Source organism: Agelaius phoeniceus, chromosome 4 (assembly GCF_051311805.1).
Source record: "Agelaius phoeniceus isolate bAgePho1 chromosome 4, bAgePho1.hap1, whole genome shotgun sequence".
NCBI lineage: Eukaryota > Metazoa > Chordata > Aves > Passeriformes > Icteridae > Agelaius > Agelaius phoeniceus.
The window spans coordinates 5594936-5620139 of NC_135268.1; the positions used below are offsets into that span (position 1 = coordinate 5594936).

At 39.2% G+C, this 25204-nt stretch overlaps 1 long non-coding RNA gene across 1 annotated transcript in view; it reads right to left on the reverse strand.

Moving 5' to 3' along the window:
* Window positions 1-7488: 7488 nt before the first annotated feature.
* The window catches only part of LOC129120352 (uncharacterized), a 34840-nt gene continuing 17124 nt past the window's right edge, over window positions 7489-25204 (reverse strand). The window contains exons 2-3 of the long non-coding RNA XR_013181918.1: window positions 11329-11447; window positions 7489-7819 (exon numbers count right to left, since the gene is read on the reverse strand). This is a non-coding gene — a long non-coding RNA (uncharacterized LOC129120352). The remainder of the gene's footprint in view (window positions 7820-11328; window positions 11448-25204) is intronic.

The window sequence follows — 25204 nt, forward strand, 5'->3', positions numbered from 1 at the left end:
AAGAGTATCACAACAGTCTCAGCTCTGAATCAAAGAAATGTTGTCCTTACCACCTCCTACCATATTTTGGAAACTGTTTTGTTCGAGTTATCCATGTTTCCTGTATTTTCTTGGCCAAAAGTAAACAAAAATCAAGTGGAAACCTGTCAGGACGTCCTGTCTGAAGGACAGATTTTTATTATTTTTTAATTTCTCTATTCATTGGGTCTCTTATTAACATGTTGCTACAGATTTATATGTAGCTGCATCAGCACCACCAGCATTCCTGTTGTGTGAAATGGCTTGTCTGCCTTCAGAAATTATGAAGAGACAGCAGGCAGAAAGACAATAGATCAGCCAGAGTGACTACAGATGTTTTTAATCCAATCCTGTTATTTATACAGTGTCATAGGTATGCATGTTGTTTTATAGATACATAAAACCATGAGAGTTTCCTGTCCTGAGGGGCTTACAACATGCAAGATTGTAAATTAAATCCTGCAAGATTTCTGGTCATCCTCTTCGGTGCCCAGTGTGTATAGCTTATAGCTAATGCAATATGGAACATCCCCACTTCTCACTGGCTGCCTGTGGAAGGGCAAGAAACACATGAGAGAGCTGGTAATGCATCATCAGGGCCTCTAACAGAGAATTCCAGTGTATGAACAGAGTCAGGGTTTGCTTTTGTCCAGTTACTTGCTGTGGAGGAGCTCCAAAACATGCCCAGTGTTTATTTCTGCTGGGTGTGTATCTTCATGTGGAGCACTGCAGGGTGAATTTAAGAACTGTGGAGAGGAAAGACAGCTGAATAATTTCCTTACTAATGAAATGAGATGACCATTTCAGAAACCTATTCAGAAGTGGGTTTTAAGGTCACAAAGTTATAAACCAATTACATGCTTTTTACTAGCATTTTACAGCTACTGGTCTGGTAGAATCCATGCCTTCAGAATATGTCTGATGGAGATTTGTGCACTTTGCACTTCAGTCTTCCTTCTTTGTGCCATGAAATGTTGACTGGAAAATTTGACTGTGAAATTTATTCTTCCTTTAATATCAGTTTTATATTAGGAGTGCAATCTGAGAAGCTATTTTATGGCCTCCACTATATGGTTAGGAAAATCTTGACTCCTGATAGATAAGGATAATTTTTCTAGTCCTGAATTCTGACCCTAGGAAGGGGCAGTATTGCCCTCATTACCTTGTTTCAGGCATAATTCCCATTTTTCCACACTACCCTGGGAGTGATTTATGTTCTTCAGAATGTCTCCATAGGATACAGACCTTGAATTTTTTCAGTTTTTTTTGATTTGTGGAGGTCATAGAAATAATTGCCTGATATCTTTGACTATATAAATACCTCTCCTTCCTACCTTCAATTTTATTTTCCTTCTCCCATGATATTCCTCATTTTCAAGATCTGAAAACAACCGTAGGACAGAGGAAAATGAGAAAAAATCTGGAATTTGGAAGCTCAGAAAAGAGTTAAATGGGGGTTTTCCTTGCTATAAAATTATTGGGCAGAAGCCAGGTGCATGAGAGCTAGAGAAGAGGAATTGCAGAAGTTGTTTCTCTGTGTGTTGTAGTCTGGAGGAGGAAAAATGGGTGAAGCTAAAACAGGGCACGACTCCAGGGAGGGAGCCTTTTATGACAGCTCTCTGGGAGAGTGGAAACTAGGAGAAAAGATGGCCAGAAGAATGTGCATGAAACATGTTTGTTTTACTTAGCTCAGACTGCTTCTTAAAAAATTTAAGCTAAGTTAATTAGCACTTGCAAAGTGCTGCTTCAAGTTGCTGAATTGCTTCCTGTCTTTGGGCTGGTTCATTTAGAATTAGCCAGTTCTTGGCTGAGATTGCCAAGTTTCTAACCCTGACTGAAAAAAAACCCAAAACCTGAGTTTATGGGCTCATACCCATCTAAAACACCTCTGTGCCTCCCCTTTGAAACTCAGAGAACTTGTGATATTCCCTTCCTCATTTCCCAGTGCAGCAGGAACAGGGATACTCAGAGATGGGGAATGGCTCCTACACAAATCCCAGCTGCTTAACCTGGCTTCCTTAGGGCTGAGGAAAACCAGGCTGTGAAGAGGGTGGGACAGAAGACTGTAAAATCCTGGGTGGCATGGAAAAGGTGACTAAGGAGCAAATAAGCACATTTTCTCATAGCCCAAGGATGGGAGGCACCTCAAGTGATACTGAGGTATTGCATTTGCAGGGACCCTTGTGGCAGGGAGGAATGATAAACCTGACTCCATGTTCTCAGAAGGCTAATTTGTTACTTTATGATACTGTATTATATTAAAGAATACTGTACTAAACTCTACTAAAGTATACAGAAAGGATATTTACTGAATGCTAAAAAGATAATAATGAAAACTCATGACTATCTCCAGAGTCCTGACACAGCTTGGCCCTGATTGGCCAAAGAGTTAAAATAACTCACAGCAGAATCCAATGAAACAATCACCTGTGGTAAACAATCTCCAAACACATTCCACATGAGCACAACACAGGAGAAGCAAATGAAATTAGAATTGTTTTCCTTTTTCTCTGAGGCTTCTCAGCTTCCCAGGAGAAAAATCCTGGGCGAAGGGATTTTTTCACAGAATGTGCATGCTGTACTGAGGCAGTGGCAGGCTGGAAATGTTCCAGAATGGTGATCCTGGGGCACTTGTTGCCATGTGGTTGTACAAATGCTTTTAGGTAGGCTTGGGCTCAGAATGATAAGGCAAATGAAATCTCATGAGGGTGTTTTGAAGGCAAAAATGTCCTCTCTGTTGCAGAAGGTGCCTGAAGAACTGAGGGATGTGTTGGTGAATATCTCTCTTCTTGTGCTCCTTATGCAGATATTTGCTGCTGGCTGCTGCCACAGAGAGTCTGGCTCAGGGTGGCCATTCACAGGGAACAGCAGGTCATGGGCAGGAAATATAATATGAAATAATCACTTTGGGACAGTACAGATTTGCTTTTGGGTTCTCTTAACAGGGTGTAAATACTTTGGATGCTATTTGAATGCAGTTGAATAGCAAAGTGGTTTTGCCTTTTAGAGCTTTCCTTCTTTGAAGCTGAAAGAGAGTAATTTCTAAAATCTAAGGCTATTCAGGCAAAATTTCATAGCTGAAAAGAAGGTTATGCATGCAAATCTGCATGGTACACATGTTTGATTTGATGTCTAAGTAAGTTTCAAATATGTATCCAAATGTTAAGATGCTGGCAGAGATTCAACCAGGCTAATATCAAACTTCAGCTGTTGCTTCAACACGCTGGATATATATTTTGCCTAATTTATGTTTAGTTCTAACAGTAGCAAGCTGTGTTGCCCTAACTGAAGTTTCAGAGAAAGCTGAAGTGTTTTTTTTTTTTTTTTCCTCCTTCTGTTGTTTTGTTGTTCCAGAAAACAGAGAAGTTACTGTGAAGGTTCTGGTCTCCTTAGAAAGTTAATTTTTTTTAAAATTATCTTTTTCTTTGGCTTTAGATGTATAAGCTTTGAGCATAAAATAGGGCCATTGAGTATGCTCACTTCTGGGTCTGATTTTTGTGTTGACATAGCCAGTTTACTATACACTGAAGTACTTGACTATTTCCATGTTGACATTTTAAGATAGGGCTCAGACAAACACGACTTCTGCAAATGTAAATCATGATGGTCACACCACATAACTTTAATCTCTTCATTTCAGGGGTTCCCTTCTGCTTTAGACTAGTGGAGAGAAAGGTTCCTATAGGAATCCTGTGAACCATCTCTGAGAGGAGATGGAAATGGGACTATCCTCTCACAAGTGTCTCCTCTTACTATGTGTATAGAAGCACTTCTGCAGGAATATCACAAAATCCTTCTTTCCTTTTAAAAATAAAATTCAAAATCCTATTGAGTAGGAAACTAGGTAGTAATTGGAGGCTTTTAGTGAAAATCTTAGTACTGTAGAACTAAATTGTGCACCATTGTAACAGACCGCAGTTCTGCACCATAGTTCAGCAAACATTTGCATGAAGTGCACAGAATTGGAAATGTTGTAAGGTAAGAGTTCTTCTTTTTCTTAATGGGAAGAGAGGAGCTAAACATCCTAAAATATTTTTTATCAAGTGCAGTGATATTAAATAATCTGAATCTAAAATTAAAATCTGTCCTCCTACTAAATTGGAGAATACCATTCCTAAACCATGGCAAAATCCCACAAGCCAGTGGGAAGGAAGAGAGATTATGAAATACACAGGACAAAATCTGAAGCACTAGGAAATCAGAGTAGTGAAAATTGGATGTCTCTGTGGTGTATAAATCTTTGCAATTTGTTTCCATTCCTGGAACTGCATAGAATGCCTTGACTGAAGAAAACAATTAAGAGAAATGTAGCTTCAGAAGGATTGTGGTTCACCACCTCCCACAGGAAAGCTTGGTATCAGTGGAGAAAAAAAGATATTTCAATTGTATTTTGGAATAGGACATTCTGTTCTGGATACAGTGCTGTGAAATCATGGTATCATGATAATCTGGGCTGGTGTTTAGTCTGCACACTGCTGAAGACTCCTTTCTGTGTGAGAGAGACTTCAAAACAAGCGGCTCCTATAATTTTGTGTGTTTAAACAAAACAAGCAACACTTGCTTGGTGGTTCATTGCTGTAAAGTAAGGAAAAAGATGCAGAATGAATCCCTAGAAACCCAGGGTTATCAAAACATCTGCTGTGTTAAATATTCACATTTATGATCTAAATGCCCAAGTCATTAGCAGCAATGGGAATTTCAGGTAGATACTCCAGAGTAACAAAAGTTGTTTAGTTGTTTGTCTGCCTTTAAATGGCATAATTGAAAAGCATGGAGGATTCCAAAATCAGGAATACATAAATCTGTTACATAGGACAAGTCATGGGTCAGATCCATGTGTGTTGTGAGGGTGACAACCAGTGATCTGAGGAGTGGAGTGTAAAATCCAGTGCATCTGTGAGAGTTGGGTTTTTTGGGGGGTAGGAGAGTGGGAAAAAGTCAAGAAGCAATGAGAGAGAACCTCTGTGAAATGTGTGCCATTATATACACATATCACAGTATCAAGGTGTGCTGTGGGCACAGCTTCATTTTAATAGGATTTGATACAGCAATGGCACCAGAATTGTGGCAGATACACTTAGGCTTCTTCCTTCCAGATGTTTTCCAGATGCTTTATAGAGTCAGTAGAGATTGTAGGTGTCTCCTGCAATTCAATTAAAATTTTTTACATTTTCTTCCTCATTGCATATAGTCAGGGTAATGCTGAGGTGCCTTCTACCTGCAATTGCTTAGCCTGGCACAAAGGAAATGCAACAGTAGTATGCAGAAAGAGAAGAAAAGATTTAATCAATTTACTGGGTAAATGCTGTCTTCCATTAGTTGAAGCAATTACCAGAGCAATTAAATGCCCACATGTCCATGGCCAGTGTAGAGTCTTGTCTGTCTTTCCAGTGCTTCCCTTTGGCATTCCAAAATTTATGCTGGGCTTTGTCAATTAATATCTTTCTAGTGAGCATGACAATTACAATTGTTATTTCAGGAGAGAATGTCTCATAGCTATACACTGTTAATTCTCTTGTCCCAAATATCTCCCAAAGGGAACATTAAGTTACAGGTGCAGATCCATGACTGGAGAACAAACACTTTAGTATGTTAATGTTAATAAAATGAAAGAAAGGCATGAGAAATCCAAATGACAGGGCATTCACGTGGCTTACTGAGGTAACTTTTTTTCCCCAAGTCTTCACAAAACCTTTGATATTATTCAATGTGTCTGCTAGCACAGAAAGGCTTGCAAAATTAAGTGCTTGAAAGTTAAAAAGTGACCAGATGACCTTAACCTGTCATCAGCATTTGTGTTCTTTTCACAGATTTTGATGAATTGTACTTCTGAACTTTGCCTACAAGTGTACACTTCAGTTTTACTACAGAGGAATGCTTCCTCCTTGTCAAATCTGCTAGGGTGGCTTTCATCCATGGCCTATTTCTAGGATAAACTTTCTCAAAAACCCACAGAAATAAATAAAAGGAAAAAACCAGAAAGAGTGGGCTTCTTCTACAGCTGTAATTAAGTAGTAAATCACAGGAAAATCTTTCTGGTGTTTGCTAAAAGAAGTTATGTTTAACAGACTGATTTTTACTGCTGTTTGCTAATAATACTATGTTCAATTTTTAGTTCAACAAAGCTGGATAAGATACTGTGGTGCTAATTTGAGTTGAGTATTACTTGAATCATCAAAGCTGTTCTAAAACCAAATGAAGCTCAACAAATGGCTTAGTCTTGCTTGTATGTGGAGCAGGGAGGAGTGAGAGAAAACCTATCCACCTAATTATGAATTCATTGTTGTCCTCTTGCACAAGTGCACATCAGGATGGAAAGCTTTAATTCATTTGCTAAACTGTCCTCTCAGTGTTATGGGGGAAAACAAACTGCATGCTGTTCCGTGAAGCAGTAGGTAGCAAGAATTATTTACCCAAAGAATAATTCTGGTTCTGCATTCTGCACTCCGACAAAACCAGTGCTGGCTATTGCTGCTTGGGGAATCACACTGCCTTTCGTGGCATTTTTCTCCAGCTCTACTGTTAAACTTAGTAATCAAACGAAACAATTCCACAGCCACATGAACAGACCAAGCAACTCTGGGACCAGCAGGTCCATAGCTAATACAACAAATATTTAGACCAAATTTGCTTCCAACCTGTTCTGGTTAGACCTGTTGCTATATCAGCCTTTGAGCCCTGCATTGGGCACTAAAAAAGGCTGTTGTGGTTTAGGAATGGTATTTTCCTATTTAGTGCTCCCACTAAAAAACTCCTAACCACATGCCCCTCATTCATTCCCTGTTTTTCTCCCTCTGAGGTGGAATGGTCTTGTATTTACAGAGACCCCCGACAAAGGGAGGAATGATGAATCTGACTCCATGTTCTCAGAAGGCTAATTTCTTACTTGATGATATTCTATTATATTAAAGAATACTATTCTAAACTATACTAAAGAATACACAAAGGATACCTACAGAAGGCTAAAAGATAATAATGAAAACTCCTGGCTCTTTCCAGAGCCTCGACACAGCTTGGCCCTGATTGGCCAATGAGTGAAAACAACTCACAGCAGAATCCAATGAAACAATCTCCAAATACATTCCAAAGGAGCAAAAGCCAGAAGAAGCAAATGAGATAATATTGTCTTCCTTTTTCTCTGAGGCTTCTCAGCTTCACAGGAGAAAAATCCTGGGCAAAAGGATTTTTTCAGAAAATGTGACGGTGACAGAATGGAGAGGAGAATTGGAGGCAGGAAAAGCAAAGATTGCTGGTTGAGATAAGAACAATGCACTGAAAATGAAATGTTTCTGAAATGTTTCTTATTTCAGCAGTGAAATAAGAAACAAACAGTAACAGCAGCAATTTTAATAACAAAGTGTACAATGGGTGAGCAATTCACACGTTGAGTGCTCACCACAGCTTTTTTGGTTGCCAAAACTAAAACACTTTGGTTGACAAGAAGATACTTTGGCTGTTGTAGATTTTTATTTCCATTTTTAAAGTATTTCACATTAGTTTAGTTTTACCAACAATAATATTGCAATAACAGACCAAGGGAGAAATGACTGTGATGTAATTGTAGGGGTTTTGCATACATTTTCCCACTCAGATCTGAGATATCTGGTTGAAGATAACCTGAAAGGGACGTCTTTGTCACCTTATGCACTCTATCATAATTGTCATGTGCTTAAATTACATGGCTTTTTTATTTTTCATAAACTTTTATGTTGTGATTCATGGATGGTTTTGAGAATGTTTTCCACAGGAGGAGTTTGTTCATCTCAAGTTGTCTTGCAGATGTGATGAATGCTCCCTGTGCCTTCAAAGAGGAATAAAAGGAAGTTAGATGAACTAAATCAGATGATTGGATGATCTACTCAGCTATGGAAGTTAATTGAACTGCCTTTACAAAAACTGTGAAAGCAGGTCTCAATCAAATCACTCCACCAGCAGCAGGACAAACAGACCCTGGTTTCTTACAGATATGTCTGAGTAGCTGGAGGTTTTGGTGTCTGGGAAGATGTGAGAGCCAGCTGATGCCTTTTTGCAGGGCTGATTTCAACCCTGCTGCTCTGTGGGCATTTTTGCCTGTCTGGTAAGGCTGGAACAAAAGTTACACCCTTTCTCTCTGTTCAAGTGTTGAGACTCTCTCTTCTCAGCTTAACTACCTGGTATCATAATGCTTGATGAAAATCACTGTCTTTGAGGAAATTAGTTTATTGATTCAGAAATTACTGGTCAGAGAGAGAGATAAGGATCATTTATTTGAGAAGCCTTGGTATAAAAAGTATAAGGTAGTGAAGATCAGAGATAACTATTTTTACTGCAGTCATACAAAAGAATTCTGTTTTTCTTCATTCCTTTATAATATAGGGAAATTCAAAATGTTTTGGGCTTGTTTTTTGTTTGTTGTTTTGGGGGTTTTTTGTTTTTTTTTTCCCCCCTAGAAAAAAATTGTAGATCACCTTTAAAATACATTGCTTTGCATACACTGGAAGCTATAACATCCATCAGGATATGCTTGTGATGTGAAAATTGTATGCTTTCATTCTCTTCATAAGGTGAAGGAAAATGGCTTTTCTTTTTCTGAGTGTGACACAGGCATTTCTCCTTGCCTGTTGCTTTGGAAAGCTTCTTCCTTACTTGTCCTGAGCATTTTCCACTTTTTTTAGTAAATACTCAAAGAATTTTAATTGAACTGTGCTACTGAGTCAGTCCCAAATCACAAAAAAAAAAAACCTCTTTAAGCCCTTCTAAATGCTTCCCAAAGCATGTAGCTCTGAATTAAAATCAGTGCAAGGAAATGTACAATAGGGAGAGGGAGAACCAGGGAAATAACACCTCTCAATTTGTGTAAAGTAAATTAATTAGTGTAATATGTAAGATAAGAGGGAAAGCCAAGTTCTTCCCTTTGACACTGGAACCTCAGGATAGAAACATCCTGAGGAGGAACTTTGTCTCAATTCATGCTGATAATTAATGCTCACATTTTGCTTTTTCTTAGAAAATTCTCTCCCCCTGTCTTGCATTAATCTTTCGCTGAAATTTTGCTTCAATACGATTTTTAAGAATAAAGAGGGAATAGAAAACATTTCCTTTTCTTTTTTTTTTCAGTTATAGTGTATCTGAAATAGCAACAATTATGCTACAGAAAACCCAATCTCAGTAATATGAATAACTGAATTGAAGGCATTCTTAACACTGCTGAACTTAATTGTCATGTAAGAGCCTAATGTTAACCAGTTCCAATTTCTTCATCCAGCAGAAAGGATATATGCAGCTTTGTGTGGGAAGAGAATATAGAAACAGCCTAATTTATCTTGCAGTAGGAAAACCTGCCTAGAAGTTGATTATGTCAGTCAATGCTAATGTTGCTCTTTCTGAAGACTAAATATGAGCAAAAAATGATAGTGCAGAACCTTATTTGAAATCCAGGTCCCCCTTCATTTGTAGAAAGGGATGCTGTGCTGTGGACCTGTACTGAGTTTACTTCAACAGCTGGATGCAGTGATTCATTAGATGGAGAGGTAACAGGCTCTTATCTCCAAGATATTTCATCCATTCATGATTCATAGGATTATATCTATACTGGCTTCTTGATAGCATGTGACCTATAGGGAGCACTCCTGTGAAATGCTCTCTACAATTGCTGGACAGTAGCATGAGCTGCTGCTTCCAGCCAATCCCATCTCCTGGCAGTCAGCTCTCCATTCCTTTCATCTCTAAACCCAAAAGTTCCCAGCTTCTCTGAAGTGCTGAGTCCCTCCAAGAAACAGTTTTTCTCAGTAAGAATTCCAGTGGTAATTTGTAGTGGCTTGTCTTGGCTGAAAGGAGTTGAGGGAAATAACAGTAGTACCATTTTCTTCACTATTTCAAATATTAGCAGGGGAATTTTAAGGATGGTGTGCCCTGGATTAGTACTTTATGCAGACCTAAGCCATGTGCTGTTTGGTGCACATGAATATCATCACATAAGGTGTTACATGTTTCCATCACATAGATAACAGGGCTATAAATGTGTAGGAGAATCAATAATCAATCAATATGTAGGAAAATGGAAATTATAATTATATACATCAGGGTTTTCTTCAGGCCCAGTCAAAGACATGAGAGCCTGTACTGATTCAGTTCCTGCTGTGTGTCTGTTCTGTGTCTATGTGCTCTCCATTCCTTGGCCTCCAGATCTATCAGTTTGTTTCTTTTCATAAAATTGACTCTGAATTTTTTGACAGACAGTTAGCAAATACGCAAGTCTGTGAAATTACACATTACAGATCAATGCAGATGGCTTTTTAGGTTCCTTTTTATCCAAGATTCATTTATTGAAACAAAGTTGATGTCCCTGCCATTGCTTATCATCACGAATAGTCTGCAAATGACATTGTAAAATACTTTTACATCACAAAACCTTATGTGTCAGCTTTCCTATTTTTTGCTTGGTATCAGAAAGTATTTCTTCTGTTGCCATGTTTTCTACATATTTTCCATGTTGGCATAATCCTATTAATCCCATGATACAGATGTGAGCATCTTGGATCAATATAAACTGTATTTTTTTTACTTTTTTTCATCTCAAGCTATGCAAAATGAAAATCAAGAGACTGAAAATAGAAGCAGTGGGGAGCTGTTGACAGACAAATAAAAGAAAGCATTTTTAGGTGATCCAGGTTATACCAAAAGAGACCAAAACTTGGTGTGCAATTACAAGCAACCATCTGAATTTTTTTGCCCACTAAAGAAAGAACTTGCTCTAAAAGATTACAGACTCATGCCTCACAATTAAAAGAAAATAATTTACTTTCATCCTTAGATAATTCTGTCTTGGTTGCTAGTCATGTTTCTAATGTAATTGGTAGACCCTTCAGTGTTGTCAACTTTCAAAACCTTTTAATGCTGTAGGAAAGCAGCTGACTGTTTCTGGAAGTAGGTAACTGAGTATTGGACCTATATCTCTACTGTACTCTTTGCATTAAAAAAAGCTGATTCTCATTTAGTTGCTGAGGAATTCCAGATGCAGAGCTTTGACATGGTGAATGTCTTTAAAGAAAGAATGTCTCTCAGTTCAGGGTTTGGTTCTTTACTTCCACCTACCAAAACAGACAAGTCTTGCAGATCCTCATATAATTGTTTTTCAGACATGCATTGACTACTTCCCACAAGTAAGAAGTGCAGAGAAAATTCTTCATTGGGACTAATTTTTCTTAAAGGAATGAAAAATGGAAAATTTCTCCACAGGGAATTCAAAATAGAGGTTTTCATTTTAAGCAAAACCCAGAGTTTTGTGTATAATCATGGGAGGAAGCAAGAAACTTTGTCCAACTCACTTACCTGCCCGTTGTCACAACTGTTTTTCCTCAGTCTTGGAACATGTGGAAAGCAAACCAGTGACATGGAATGTTGTTCAGCTTGTAGTTTGAAGCTGTCAGAGGTGTATGCTCGAGTGAGACCTTAAGAACACAAAGAACAGCAGGGGATTTCCTCTGAGGCTTTTTATTTCTCCCACACCACCTGCTGCTAACACCATCAAGTTCATTCCAGAGTAAATTGTTGTGGAAGAGGCACTCTTCTGCCTGTTTTTAGCAGAATCCCAGGAGCTCAGGCTGTCTTGGCAACAAAAATTATCTGGATATAGGTGAGATGGCTCAAGAATAAGGTGGTTGGATGTCTAGGAATTATGCTGTGAGTTTGGAGGAGTTTGCAATACCAAATAGGAAGAAAATGAGAGTTGAAATCCTTATTTAAAAATGTGTGATTTTTAAACTTTCTTTCAAATATGTTTGAGTTGAGTCCCATATTTCCCAACAGATATGGGGATCTTATGGCATATTTATATATAGACTTGCAGTTCTGGTTTTGTGTTACCACCAGAGACGAGGTTGCTGCAAACAGTGTTGGCAGAGAAGTGGGATGTAAAACAGAGAAAGCTCCTTTTCAGAAATTTAACCAAATTGAAGTAAAGCTGAGCAATTCTAATGAAGAGAACTTGTAGAAATTTTATATTTCTTGGAATGGTGCTAACAGGAGGGCTCTTAGATCATTCTGGAGCTTTCTCTGGCTTCCTCTGTCTTCTGTGCAACTCATTGCTACTAAAGCTTTATCTCAAAGGAGATATTTGAAATTAGTTCTGATTTAAGGAACAGACAAAGCTCAGACCATTTAAAATGATGTTTAATATTTGACAAGCCATGTTGAGTGTATAACTTATTTGTGAGTTATGACTTGTAGTTTATTTTTGTACATGGCACACAAAGTTTTTGTGAATTCATCACTGTGAAGATGTACATCATTGCACATTTAAGTCCAGTGGCTGGTGGTGCTGCTTTTTTTTTAGAGATCCTGATGCTTACTCCACAGTAAAAAAAAAAAAAAAAAAAAAAAAAAAAAAAATCAAAAATCTGTGTTTTGTCAGCACTGGATATGTAAAGGCATCTTTGTTGGATTGTGGAAACTCAACTTTTATATGGCTTAGTTTATCTCTGTCTTTGGTTTGTAATGCTTTGAAAGCCAGCATGCCTAGTGGGGGGCACACATACATTTGTTTTTATCTGTTCTTTTTTCAGGGGTTTATATTCAGGTACACAGTGCTGTTGTCTCAGTCACACCTTTGCTGCTTTTGGGCTTACTGTGCAAATCATTGTAAGAATGGGGCTTACAGTAGATCTGAAGTGTATTCTTCCAGGTTAATTGTTAAAAGGAATTCAGGATGAGCAACACAAAATCCAGCATAATTCTGAATGAGAGTACCTACACAAGGATTTAGTGGTTTAAGTATTTTATTAGATTAATTTGAATTTCTGAGTGTACTTAGGTAATTGAGCTTTCTGATATATGCTATGAAATAATTTCCTGCCAATTTCAGTTCTGTGGAGCTTTGTAACTCAAGATGCTGATACTTTCTATTTCTTCGGCCTCTTAACCACATTACCAAGTAAGTTTTGATACTTGTTACTTCTCAACTCACTCCCATGTGATACCTCTTAGCCACTGCATTTTAGGTGGCCAGAGATAATAATAAACTCCAACAATTTTGGTCACCTCAAAACAAGAATAAATAATAAACTCCAACAATTTTGGTCACCTCAAAACCTGTCTTCATGCTGCAAATTTTTCTGAAGTTGTGTTACTTTATCACACTGCAACAACTCAGCTGGGGTGTTAATGGTTTGACTGCATCAAAAAGTTGCTTTTATCAACTTTGTCTTTCTTCAGATGCTGTTAGCTAATGGATAGCACCTAGGAATGTGGTTGAACAGATATGCTCCCTGATCTGTGGTGGTTGTTGTTGCTGTTGACACAGCACAAAGGCTGATGAGACATTAAAAATGAGGGGTTCTTTTTGTGCTTTTTGTGCTTTTGGATGCCAGTGCCCAAGGCAATGATTGGTAGGTTTCTAGAGGTTCAGCCAATTGTTTGGCTGTGATTCAAGGACTTCAGTGATGTGTTTTGGAAACACATTTCTATAGCAGGCATGTGCTAAAAACAATCTCTTTCCCAGTGCTGGTGCAGGGAAAGGAAACAAGCCACAGTGATTCTACAATACCTATTTACATGTAAGTTCTTCTGGGCTGCTTCATATACAGGACTGTTCACAGAGGCAGCTTTTGGCTTCTTTTTTAAAAAATCCCCAAGTTTTTGGTTTCCCAAAGAACAGGGCTGTTTTGTTTATTTGTTGCTTATGAGGGAACCAATGTACACACTGTATTTCCTGACAGCCAGGGCAAGTTGTCCCCACAGAGGCAAACAGCTGAGCTAAAGGCTGTAGGTGACATGGGGGAGTCTCTGATGTGACAGGACCGTGGCTGTTCATGACAGGTTTGCTGCTATTCTTGCTGTCCTGAAGGATTTTTTTGCTGAAGGTAGGAATACAGTGCAGGCAGTGAGAATTAGAGGGCTGCTGTTCAGATTGCTGGCTCTGCTTGTAATACTGCTTGGCATAGCTTGTAAGGAGATCTTTTGTATAACCTGAAGTTTGTCTCTGTCAGCTCAGCTGCAACTCCCTTGTCTCTGGCTGCAGTTCTTTATTTGGTATATGAAGAGCAGAGATTTCAATTACTGGAGGGGAGAGAGGGAGGGATTAGGGGTCTGGGGCAGGTGGAGAGAACTTCACTGTGCTGGCAACAAGGAATTATTATCCAGGTTTAATAATCTGAAACATCAGAGAAATGATCACTGCATCAGGTTCCAGAGAAAGGAAAAAAGGGTTGGCTTGAGACATTTTTGAGCCACCAGACATATATTCAAAGTGCCTTTAAAACATTGACTCCAATGCTCATTTTCTCCAGACTTGAAAATGTGGGGGTGGATGGGGGCACTGGTTTGACTCACAGAAGCCAAGGTTTATCTGTAAGCAGTGTTTTGTTTTTTTTTTTTTTTTTGGTGAGCTATAATATTCAAAAACTAATCCTTGAGGGACTGCCAGTGGAGAATTTGTTCAAAAGCCTTGGAGCAAAAGCTTTACATGAATTGCAAAAAGAAGGAAGCCTTTTGATGTTTGAAGGAGTTTGTCAACATGCTCTCAATGTGTCAGGATGTGTCTCTTCCCCTCACCCTGCCTCTTGTTGAATGTCCTGTTGCTTGATTTTGTGAAATAAAGCTGGGCTGTGCCTAGGACTGGGAATAAAGTTGGTTCTTCTGGGATAAAAGACATTTGTTTTTATAAAAAGGTATATTCACAAAGAACAAAGAAGAAAACCAAAAAAAAAAAAAAAAAATTGAAAGTCCCATGACAGCAGCTTTTGTGAATGAAAAGTGGTTAAAGGAATAACCAAGAACAAACTCTTTGTTTAGCCTGGTGAGAGGTGCCAAAAGGAAGCTGGAGATGAAGGGAAGAATATGAATAAAACTTATTTCATGTTACATTTCTCTCAAGTTAAACCACCTATGACACTGAATGCAACTTGTCATTTTGAATGTTGTAACAGACCAAACAGCAAAGATGCACTTGGGAGAGACAATATTCTACATGGCATTTGCAAGGACAGTCCCTTAAGCTCACAAGTTTTCCACACACGCACACAGCTATCCAAGCATGTCACTGTGGGCTGCTTGTTCATGAGCAACCAGAAAGTTGCTTTTTGTGTTCTTTTATTCCCTGTTCTGCTGCTGGTGGCACCTGAGAAATCCTCTAGTCCTGCAATGTCTTCTCCTGACAGCCTTTGGGCATGGCATGGTACAAGGGCTTCCATTAAACTGAGCCAGACCCTTTGATTCCACACACAGCACCCAGATCCTGCTGCTTTTGGTGGAGGCAGCCCCTGTTCATATTGGGCTCCTCTGAGCTGTGGCACCCAGGTTTGCCATACACTGGGATTTATCCTCTAGTTCTCCTCCTTTTTCCCCTAAAAACCTGCAGGTTATTCCATAACACTCATCTACATGTTCTGCTTTGCACACAAACCCTATTTTGTTGGTGCAGACCACTCCCTTAGCCCTCTTTCTCATCACCTGCAGCTTCTCAAAATGGCCCTGAGCCACATGTTCTTCAGGGGTGTGATGGACTGAAAAACTACTGTTACCAAAAGATGAATATCTATTTATAGAAGAATTAAAGACAGTTGGATGCCCAAAACATTTGAATTTCAATTGGAAATATTCAGACTTGTTAACTGAATGTAATATTTTTTTGCCAGATTTCTTTTAAGTGACATAATGATAAAAGAACTCAACCTGTTTTCAAATGGCTGCATATTAATAGCTTTGAGCAGGTGCTCTGGAAATCAAGGGAATCTGTGAAATTTCAGAATGCCCCCTCCTCCCATTTAAAGCTTATTTCTAAAAAGTGCACATGTCTTTAGTCTGGTGCAGCAAATGTGTGAGACTATGATCTGTTTGTACTTCTGCCGTATTTGAGACTGGTATTTTTGTAAGGATTCATCTTGCATTTGTCTCAAGTGGAAATTCCACAAAAGCTTAGTCAAAAGACCTCTAAAACATGTCATTTTAGGTCTCCAAAGTGCAAAACCAGTTAGCATAAAGCTTCCAGGAAGAAAAACACCAAACAACAAGAAAAAGCCCTAAACTCTCTGAAATGTCTTTTGTCACCTGACCTGCAATTGCTCCAAAAAGCTGGCACAGAAAACTACAAAACTGCATTTCATCTGCAGTTACAGACTGATAGATATTCTTTGTGGCTGACAGTAGGCAGTGAGGCATAATTTTTTTTTTTTTTTTTTTTTAATTTTCCTATGGCTGTTGAGCACAGTAAGTAAATTTAGGTCAGATTCTCAGTCATTTGATCATATGCCTGGAGATGTAATATATTTTGTCTAATAGCCAGGGGAAACAGTCATTTAACCAAGTAACTGTTTCATTTCTTTAAGTGACTAATTTGATGGACAAGGCCCAGTTCACAGGCAAAACAATAGATCCTACAATGGGATCTTCTGAGGCTGACCTTCCTGCCCAGCTGGATAGCAGTGGGGTCTGTCAGCATGGAGATGTTTGCCTGCTTGAGGGAAGAGTTTGAGCATCATGGCTGAGATAGTTACATCATGCAGTGCATTGCATCATGTGTCCACTACAAATAATTTGCCTCTCTTTTTCTCCAACAAGGTATCTGTAGTGGGGTACAAAGGAAGAACACTTAATGAAAAGTTTGCTTTACCTTTAGTTTCAGAAGAGCAGGGGCTTGTGTATTTTTCACCCTTTTTGGTGCTGAAGATGCAATTCTGTGATAGTTACATCGTACAGTGCATTGCATCATGTGTCCACTACAAATAATTTGCCTCTCTTTTTCTGCCACAAGGTATCTGTAGTGAGGTACAAAGGAAGAACATTTAGTTAAAAGAAAAGCAAATTTTGCTTTACATTTTAGTTTCAGAAGAGCAGGGGCTTGTGTATTTTTCACCCTTCTAGATGCTGAAGATGGAATTCAATACTTTATTGCACAGCTAAAACAGCAGGTGGATTTAAAATGAAGGGACAGCTGTAGGGATGAGCTGCTGTATAAGCAGATTATAAAATATTCAGTTTGTAGAGGTGGAACTTATCTACCCTCAGTAAGGAACTCTCTGCTGGTTGTTATTTGACAAGTTCAGCCATCGTCTCTTGAAGATAAATGTTGGTATTGCCATTGTAGCTCTGATTAATTCCACATTGGCCTCTTTATCATCATGGTTTTGTCTCTTTGGAAAGGTTTAGTTTATAATGGAAATATATTTTGCTGGTCTACTTTAATCATTATAAACCTCCTATACTTGTAGTTTAGTGCTGTCAACTGAGCATTTCTAATTATTCAGTACATCATTGTGGATTCATCATAGTCTTCTCCAGTGACACAATTCCTTTCCATTTGGTGATGACCCAGGAGAGAGAATCTGCATTTATATGTAAAGCAAAAAGCATCACAATTATTGCTAAATTGGATACTTTTATATTCAGATTTAACTGAAAAAAGATTTTCCACTGCAATTTTTAATTTAAATAAGGCTGCACAGCTAGCTTTGCAAACTGTGGTAGACATTTGTTAAGGCAGAATGAGTGTTCTTGTTGTAGTACCACACCTTTTATAGCAGGCTCTCATTGATGTGCCACCTTGAGGGAAGGTCTTTACTGTACCTTGATCTGGGATGAAAGTTTGTGGCAATTATCTTTTATTCTCTTCTTTCTTTAGAGCATAATATGTGCAGGGTTTTGTCAAGTACATAGCAGCAAATAAGCATAGTTAAAATGATTAGTCCCAAGGACTGGAAAAAAATTTCATGTATACAATTCAGCTTCCAAAAATCTTTGTTTTCAAACTCAAAATTTATTTCACTGTTAATCCTATTCCTTTCTTTCACTGCACTTTCACTTCACACAGGTTCCTAATGCTGTTGCTTAAAAAAAATAAATTTATGTTTCCTTTTTTTTTTTTTTTTTGTAATTCATGAAGGTGTCATGATCCTATGTGTTAATTTGCCCATGGTTCCAAGTTGTGTGTTAGACTGCCTGTTTTATCTTTCTGCCTTTTTGGTCAAATCCAAAAAGGTGAGCAAATGGGATGTTCTGTACAAGTGACTGTTGGGTGAGTGTGATATGTATGTGCTATGCACCTCTGAAAATAAGAAACCTTTTATTTCAGGCACCAGAATGGATTTCTTTCTTTCTTTCTAAAAAAATAAATGTTTAGAAATTAAGTGTCCGGCTCTGTTTCTGATACCCTTTGGGAATAGTTTTACACACAGGCTTCCCTGGAGAGTCTTGTCCCTCAGTTTTCCTATTAACATCCAAATCACTGCTCTTAGGAGTGAGAATGGAGCCAATTTTATGATCTCTCATCAGGGTCCTCTTAGTCTTCTCCCAGCTAGGGAGAACAAATGGGCCTTTTAGTGTGCCCTAAAAGTCAAAAAACTAGATCTAGTTTGTAGGGGGTGAGGGGGCAAGTCCCCAAACTGAGGTGGGGAGGGGGTGACAGCACAGAGGGCACATCTGTGTCTTAGTGGCATTCCTGCCCTAGTGCTCAGCTGCCCACAGTTTGGTACAAAGAAGTTGTTGTTTGGTTTGGTTTTTGTAGATGCATGCTTTACCCAAATATTTTTAAGGCAAATTTCTGAAATACTTTACTAATTTAATAGGCAAAAATAAATGTCTTAAATGCTATAGCCAGAAGAGGTGGAAAAAAGGATCAAAAATGTATTTGAAAAGAAATGGGATGCTGATGCTACCTCACTTTGTAGGTGGTTTTTGAATTGGGCATATAGTTCACCTGCAAAGGAGAAATTGTAGCTGAGAGCTGTAGGATGTAACCTCTGCCAGTCCAATGACAGAGCAAAACACTGATTAGGTTGTAGCTGTTACCATATTCCTGCTTTGGGCCAGAAATCCATTGGCTCCTTCTTTTCTGTCTTGTAGATGCAAGTTTAAAATTCAATACAATATCCCAGTTTTTTTCCCATTTTGTAATTTATTAGGTTTCTGTGTACAAAGTTGTGAGGGTTAAAGAGAAAAGGAAATAAATGTGCAAAAATTTATTGCATGGATGCTACTGGAAGAAAAAAGAAAAGGGAATTGTTCTGATTTTTGACTGTGAAAGTAAAGCAATATTCCTATATCCTTAAAGGAGGTGAAAGAGAGAGAAAAGCAGTAAAGTAGCTTAACAATAAAGAGCATGTCTAAAGCAAATGTGTTTACTCTTAACAGCTGAGATTGATTAGGCAAGAGTAAATGACTTTGTTGCTTTACAAGCAAACAGTGATAAGAACCCACATCTGCTTGAGAATGGCATGATTACAGCTGTAGTGTGAGAGAGATTTCCTCTGAGCACCAGGAGTTATCAGATCAGGCCTCGAGGAGGCTGCTGAGAGCACAAGAACAGGACAGGACAGGCTTGTCTTAGGCAAACAGACATCAACTGGTTTTGTAAAACAAGGCTGCTCCATTTCGTGTCTGGCCAATGGTACCTCAAGAGTTCTGCCAAACTGTTGGGGCAGTTTTGAGGTGTGATTTGCTTTTTGTTTTCCTTTTGAAAGAATTTTCCTTCTATGCTTGCTTTCTAATAATATTAAAGGTGGTAAGTTTACAAGTTTTGGGGTTGAAGAACTCTTTCATTTCCTTTAAAGGTGAGTAACAGAGATGTTACACCCATTCCATGTAAACAAAGGTATTTGCATCATATTATGTGAACATAAAGTTTTAGATGTCTCTTGAGAGCAAAGAGAAAAGGCCTTGGTTCCATGACCCATTTTTATATTGAAGTGCATCTACACTGAGAGATCCTTTTCCTTCTACATAGGCTCTGTGTTTTCTCCAGAAAATTCTTTGGAAATGACAAGTTCTCAAGCACTGGGGTTTGCATTTGCAGAAAGAAAGGATTTCCATAGAGGAAACCCCATTTCTACCAGCAGCAATCGTGTTTTCAGGCACTGCCTACCTGTGATAGATGAAGCACCTCCTGTGAAATCCCAAGGGAGGCAGGCAGGCTGTTGCTGTGGGGCATTTAAGGACAGGGTTCACTGTGCTCATTTGTTCATGATTGACTATCTGGTTTGTTTAGTGATAAGACTAAGACTCTCTGTAGACTAGAAACTGTCCCTACTAGTGAATAAACAAAAGAAAGCCATTTCTGGCAGTCAAGACAGAGCCATAATGTTCCAGATGGCTCACAGGATTTGAAATAACTCTAATATTAAATAGATACAGTGTTTCAAAAACTACAAGTGCCTTGTAGGGCTGTTTATTCCCTTATCTTGTCTTTTTATGTTTTTTTTTTTAAATTTAATTTCAGGATTATTTGACAGAGACTATTGCTAGGGAAAAAATGGTAAAAATATGTGGCATTTGACATCCAAAGTTCAGGAGGCAGCAGAATAAACCAGACTTTGTGGTAGTTTTATCACTGGAAGAAATGACACAATTGTGATGTTTGTAAATGATACAGGCTTGTCTTTGTGTGTGTGCTTCTCTTACAGTCCCATACCTTTTCCTGTGTGGTGTTCTAAATGTTTTTTTTCAGAAGGAGCTTAGTAGAAATGCAGCATCCTAAGACAAAAAACTTCATTTTGCCAGATAGAATCTTCCTAAGTATGAACTGCAATTCTGAATTTTCCCTTTAACAGTTATTCAGCAAGAAAGACAAACAATTAGGAACATGATGCAGATGACTGGGCAAGTTACAATAATAGTAGTCAAGTCCCAAGCAGTGCTGGAAGCAATGCATTTGCAAAGAAATGTATAGATCCCAAATTAAGAGTGGGTAAGCAAATGGGAGAGGGCAGGAGGGCCAAAAGGTTAATTTGATTGATTCTTTCATTTTCCTTCAGATTCCTGGGACTGGCTTAGGTCAATGGAGAAGGTGGGTTATTTCAAGGGAGCTGTTGGGAAAAGGTGTTAGAACCATGGTCAATCTCTCCTTGCCTTGCAACAGAGCTTGAAAATACTGGTTTGAATCTAGAAGTGGATTGTATCAAAAATTAACTTACTGAAACTGAGTGAACAGGAGTCTAAATTCTGGACAAAATGAGGCAAGACTCCCTTAGCTTACATTTTGGCCTGTACTGTGCTGGTTATGTAAATTAAATTAGACCCCCATATGATGATGAGATGGGGATACCAGGCCACAGTGAGTTGTAGCTGATTGCATGAATCCCATGATTTATTGACATGAAAAGTGGGAATGACTACAGCTTAGTGAACAGCAGTTAAAAAAACCCCTGTGGGATCAACATCAGCTGGAACTGACCTCAGGTGCAGTTATAGTATCTCAAGGACACTGAAATTTATGTGAGCTTTTCAGCTTTATTAAGAGAATGATTTTGTGTGTGTGTGTGTGTTCTTATTAGCTGCTGAATTGCAACTTGCTGTTTTCCTTTTCCAGAGGCTCCTAAATCCACAAAAATATCAGTAGTGCTTTGCAATTAAAGGTTTTCTCAGGTGTGCTATGCTCAAGAGCTATAGTCAATAATGTAGTTTTGGGAAGATTTATACTTGGCAGGTAAATTCTATGGGGAAGGTCCTTCTTTGCTCTTTTTCCAGAACCCTGTACCCTTGAAAAGCTTTGGAGCATTTCTGTATGCATATGTGGTGTGACTATGTAGGTCAAACATTGCACATGACCCTTCCTAGTTCAACCTCACAAAACTAAGAATGTACCTTAGACTTCACAGTCCTTAGGATTTACAGGGATTGATTTTAGTTTTTTTATAATGAAACTTTCTTTTCCCCACAGAAGGTGAAATAATCTTAAATTGTATCTAAAATAAGTATAGCACAGGCAATAATTTTACAGGTTTACTTACACTGCCTAATACATTCTCTTCAACCCTGACTCCAAGAACAAAGTGAAAAACTAGCTTGTTCCACCCCCCTCTCCCAAGCAATTGGAGGCTTTTTTTTTTATTCTGAAAGCCTGGGAACTCCAAGAAATGGATACCCTATTTATCCAATGACCAGTTCAAAGGAAGTATAATCCTTAATTTTAGGCTTTAGCTACTTTCAATAGAAACCACGATTTTTACATCAGACTCTGTGTCTATTTAATCCTTAGACTATGAGGTTAAACAAGCATTTAGACACCTGAGGTGATGGGCAGGAGGGAAGTTTCCTAGCTAGGCAATGGGTGTGGTTCATTTAGTGGTGGATGAAAACATTTGTAAATGTCAAATACTGGGTTTTCCAGATCTAAGTACAAGAAAATAATTAATTGTTTGTAAGTAAAAACAGAAGAGAGAAAATACCTGGCCAAGGTTTAGAACAGTAATGGGAAGACTACAACTGTCTATATTAGGAGCTGGATTTTAAATGAGTGGTTTTAAAGTGCAGCCTTTGATTGTCCCAATTTACTGTATATGTATTCAGTGATCAAAGGGACCTAGAAACAACTAGATTCCTCTAGGAAGGATCTGACCTGGAAGTTCAGGTCCAAATATGCTCCAGTGTTGGAGTTTATTAGGCTCTATCCTTCAGTTTGGGGTTTGCCACCATGAGGTTATCTTGGAAAACTGAATAGAGAAGGGTCAAGATGAGGATCTCAAGTGCTGATGGCTCTCACAGCATCCTGAAGAAACATTTCTCATTCATCTGTATCTATTTGGAATGGAAATCCTTTTCCTTCTCTAAAAGGATTCCATCTTTCTCTTTCTGTCTTCCCTTGCTGAATTCCTATTTCTCTTTGTTTCCATTTTGTATAATGGCTTCTCTACTTTGTTCACCACCTTCTGCCTATAGACTATATAGACTTCTGCCAAGTCCACAGCTGCCTGTTTTACCTCATGAAATTCAGAAACCTGCAGCTTTGGGGCCCCCAAAGATCTGACAGTCTTTGAACTGTGTGAGAATTGGGATTTTAGTGCCATCAGATCTATCTGCTGATGACCTGGAAGTCATTAATCTCATGATGGCTGTTGAAAGAGGACACTGGCAAGCAATGAGGAATTCAACCAGAAAAAAAATGAAGGTAGAGCCCTCAAAGGGCTCAGGAACAACATCTGACAGAGGCACCATGTAGAAGAGTCCAGAGAGTGGCTATTCTGGAGTTGGGTCCACAATCCCAGTTCCACATAGAAGGCTTTTGCATGGACAGGCCATGAAATCCCTCCTTCCATGTTTCCAGCCAGTGCTGGAGTCAGTGAGCCTTTGTGTCAGTGTCCTGGATCCCAGCCCCACAAAGTGAGGTGCTTTATGTTGCTCTAGGAAGAGGCAGAAGTCACAGCCTGACCTTTCTGGTAGGCTTACAGCTTTGGGCTCAGAGCCACAAAGATCTGTACACTGCTGGTCTGATACTTTTAAAACATCTCCTTGAGAGCCATCAGCTGGGGAAAAATTCCTGCATTCCAGCTATCTCAGAAATTCCTTCTCCAGTCTTTACTCTGAGTAAGTACCTAGCTCAGCCCCAGTGGTGGGGAGCTGTGTTTAATGCATGCTGCAAAAGCACTGCTCTCCAAGGTTCCTGTGCTGAAATGCAGCCCCTTGCTCACACTCACTGCCTGATCACAGGGCAGTAACTTTGTGGAGCTTGTCCCTGACCCACAAACACAAGATTAAGTACCACTTTTCTGACATACAAAGCAGTTATTGGCTGAGGTGCTGCTGGATTGCAGCAACCCTTCCCTCCTCTGCATGTCTCAATGTCAGGAGTTGCTGTGTCACCTGTCCTGTGTCAGCCCCTGAAGGGGAGCCACAAAGATGTGACCATCTGTAATTGTGACAGTCCTTCTGCAGAAATGCTGTGCAGGACAGAGTCATCCCCTTTGTTTAAGGAGGCTGGGAGCTGTGTTTGTTCCTAGTTTCATCCAAGAGCTCACAGACAAGAAAAATTGGGGTGGGAAAGAGAGAAAGGGCTCTTGGCTGTTGTGTGCTGTCAGGCCATTTCTCCAAACAAGGTTTTGGGTTCATGCAGGACCACAGCACTACCAGTTTGGGATGCAGCTGTGTGCATGAGAAGAAATGCCAGAGTGGGCAGCCCACATCATTCTCTGGATCTCTCTAGTCTGCAGGGATTGAGCAGATTGCCAGCAAAGAGGCGATCACTGATCAATTATTCTTGGGAAATACTTTCTACCTCCTTCCTCTACAGCACAGGCAACACAAAGTCTGTGTGTGTTTATGTGTGGAGGGGCTGGTGTTAAACAGCACAGAAGTTCATGTCTCAATGAAAGGGGTGAAGAGAGGGGATTTTTTGCTGGGAGGCTATTATCATTCCCACCCAAGGTGGCTGCTGCATGATTCCCTGTCACTGATTTTCTCTCTGCTGTGCTAAGGTTGCTGCTTTAACAGCTCTTGTCAGGCTTTCCTTCACCTCTCCTTTCCTAGCTTGATGATAAAAGGATATATGGCTTTATGACTGCTGTGGGTTGACTTCAGCCAGCAGCTGAGCACCCACCTAGCAGCTCACTTGATTCCTCCCTCAGTAGGATGAGGGAGAGATTAGGAAGACCAAAAGCAAAAAAAAAAAAAAAAAAAAAAAAAAAAATCATGGAACAAGCTAAAGATACTCTCATAAGTTAACTCCATCCCAGACAGGCTCAGTACAAGAGTCCAGTGTCACAGGGGGTCTGTAGCCCATCCTGTGGTACCCATGTACTGCATTTGTGTTCCACCCAGACAAAGGCAGGAATGATGACTCTGACTCCATGTTCTCAGAAGGCTAATTTATTACTTTATAATACTATATTATATTAAAGAATACTAACCAATACTAAAGAATACAGAAAGGATATTTACAGAAGGCTAAAAAGATAATAATGAAAACTTGAGACTCTTTCCAAAGTCTCGACACAGCTTGGCCCCAATTGGCCAATGAGTGAAAACCCACAGCAGAAACCAATGAACAATCACCTGTGAGTAAACAATCTCCAAACACATACCACATGTGAGCAAAACACAGGAGAAGCAAATAAGGTAATTATTGTTTTCCTTTTCTCTGAGGCTTCTCAGCTTCCCAGGAGAAAAATCCTGGGCAAAGGGATTTTTCCAGAAAATGTGAATGCCACACCCATGGGCACCCAAATGCTGCAAATGATCCTCTCTCTTCCTTGTGTCTCACTGCATTCGTGAGTGCATTAATATGGTGCTGAAGTATTTGTAAGAAGTGAGAAGAGAGAGGGTGCTTGGAGAGACCCTTAGTTTAGGTTGTGAAGCCCTGAAGGATGACTGACCTGCAGAAAGTTTAGAGGAGTTTTGTGAAGATGCTTTGGCCTTAGGCCAGGCTGTGATCCAGTGTGACCCTCCTGAACCAAGTACAAAGGAGATATGAGGTGTTTCAGCACCAACCTCACTTTAGGCTGAGAAA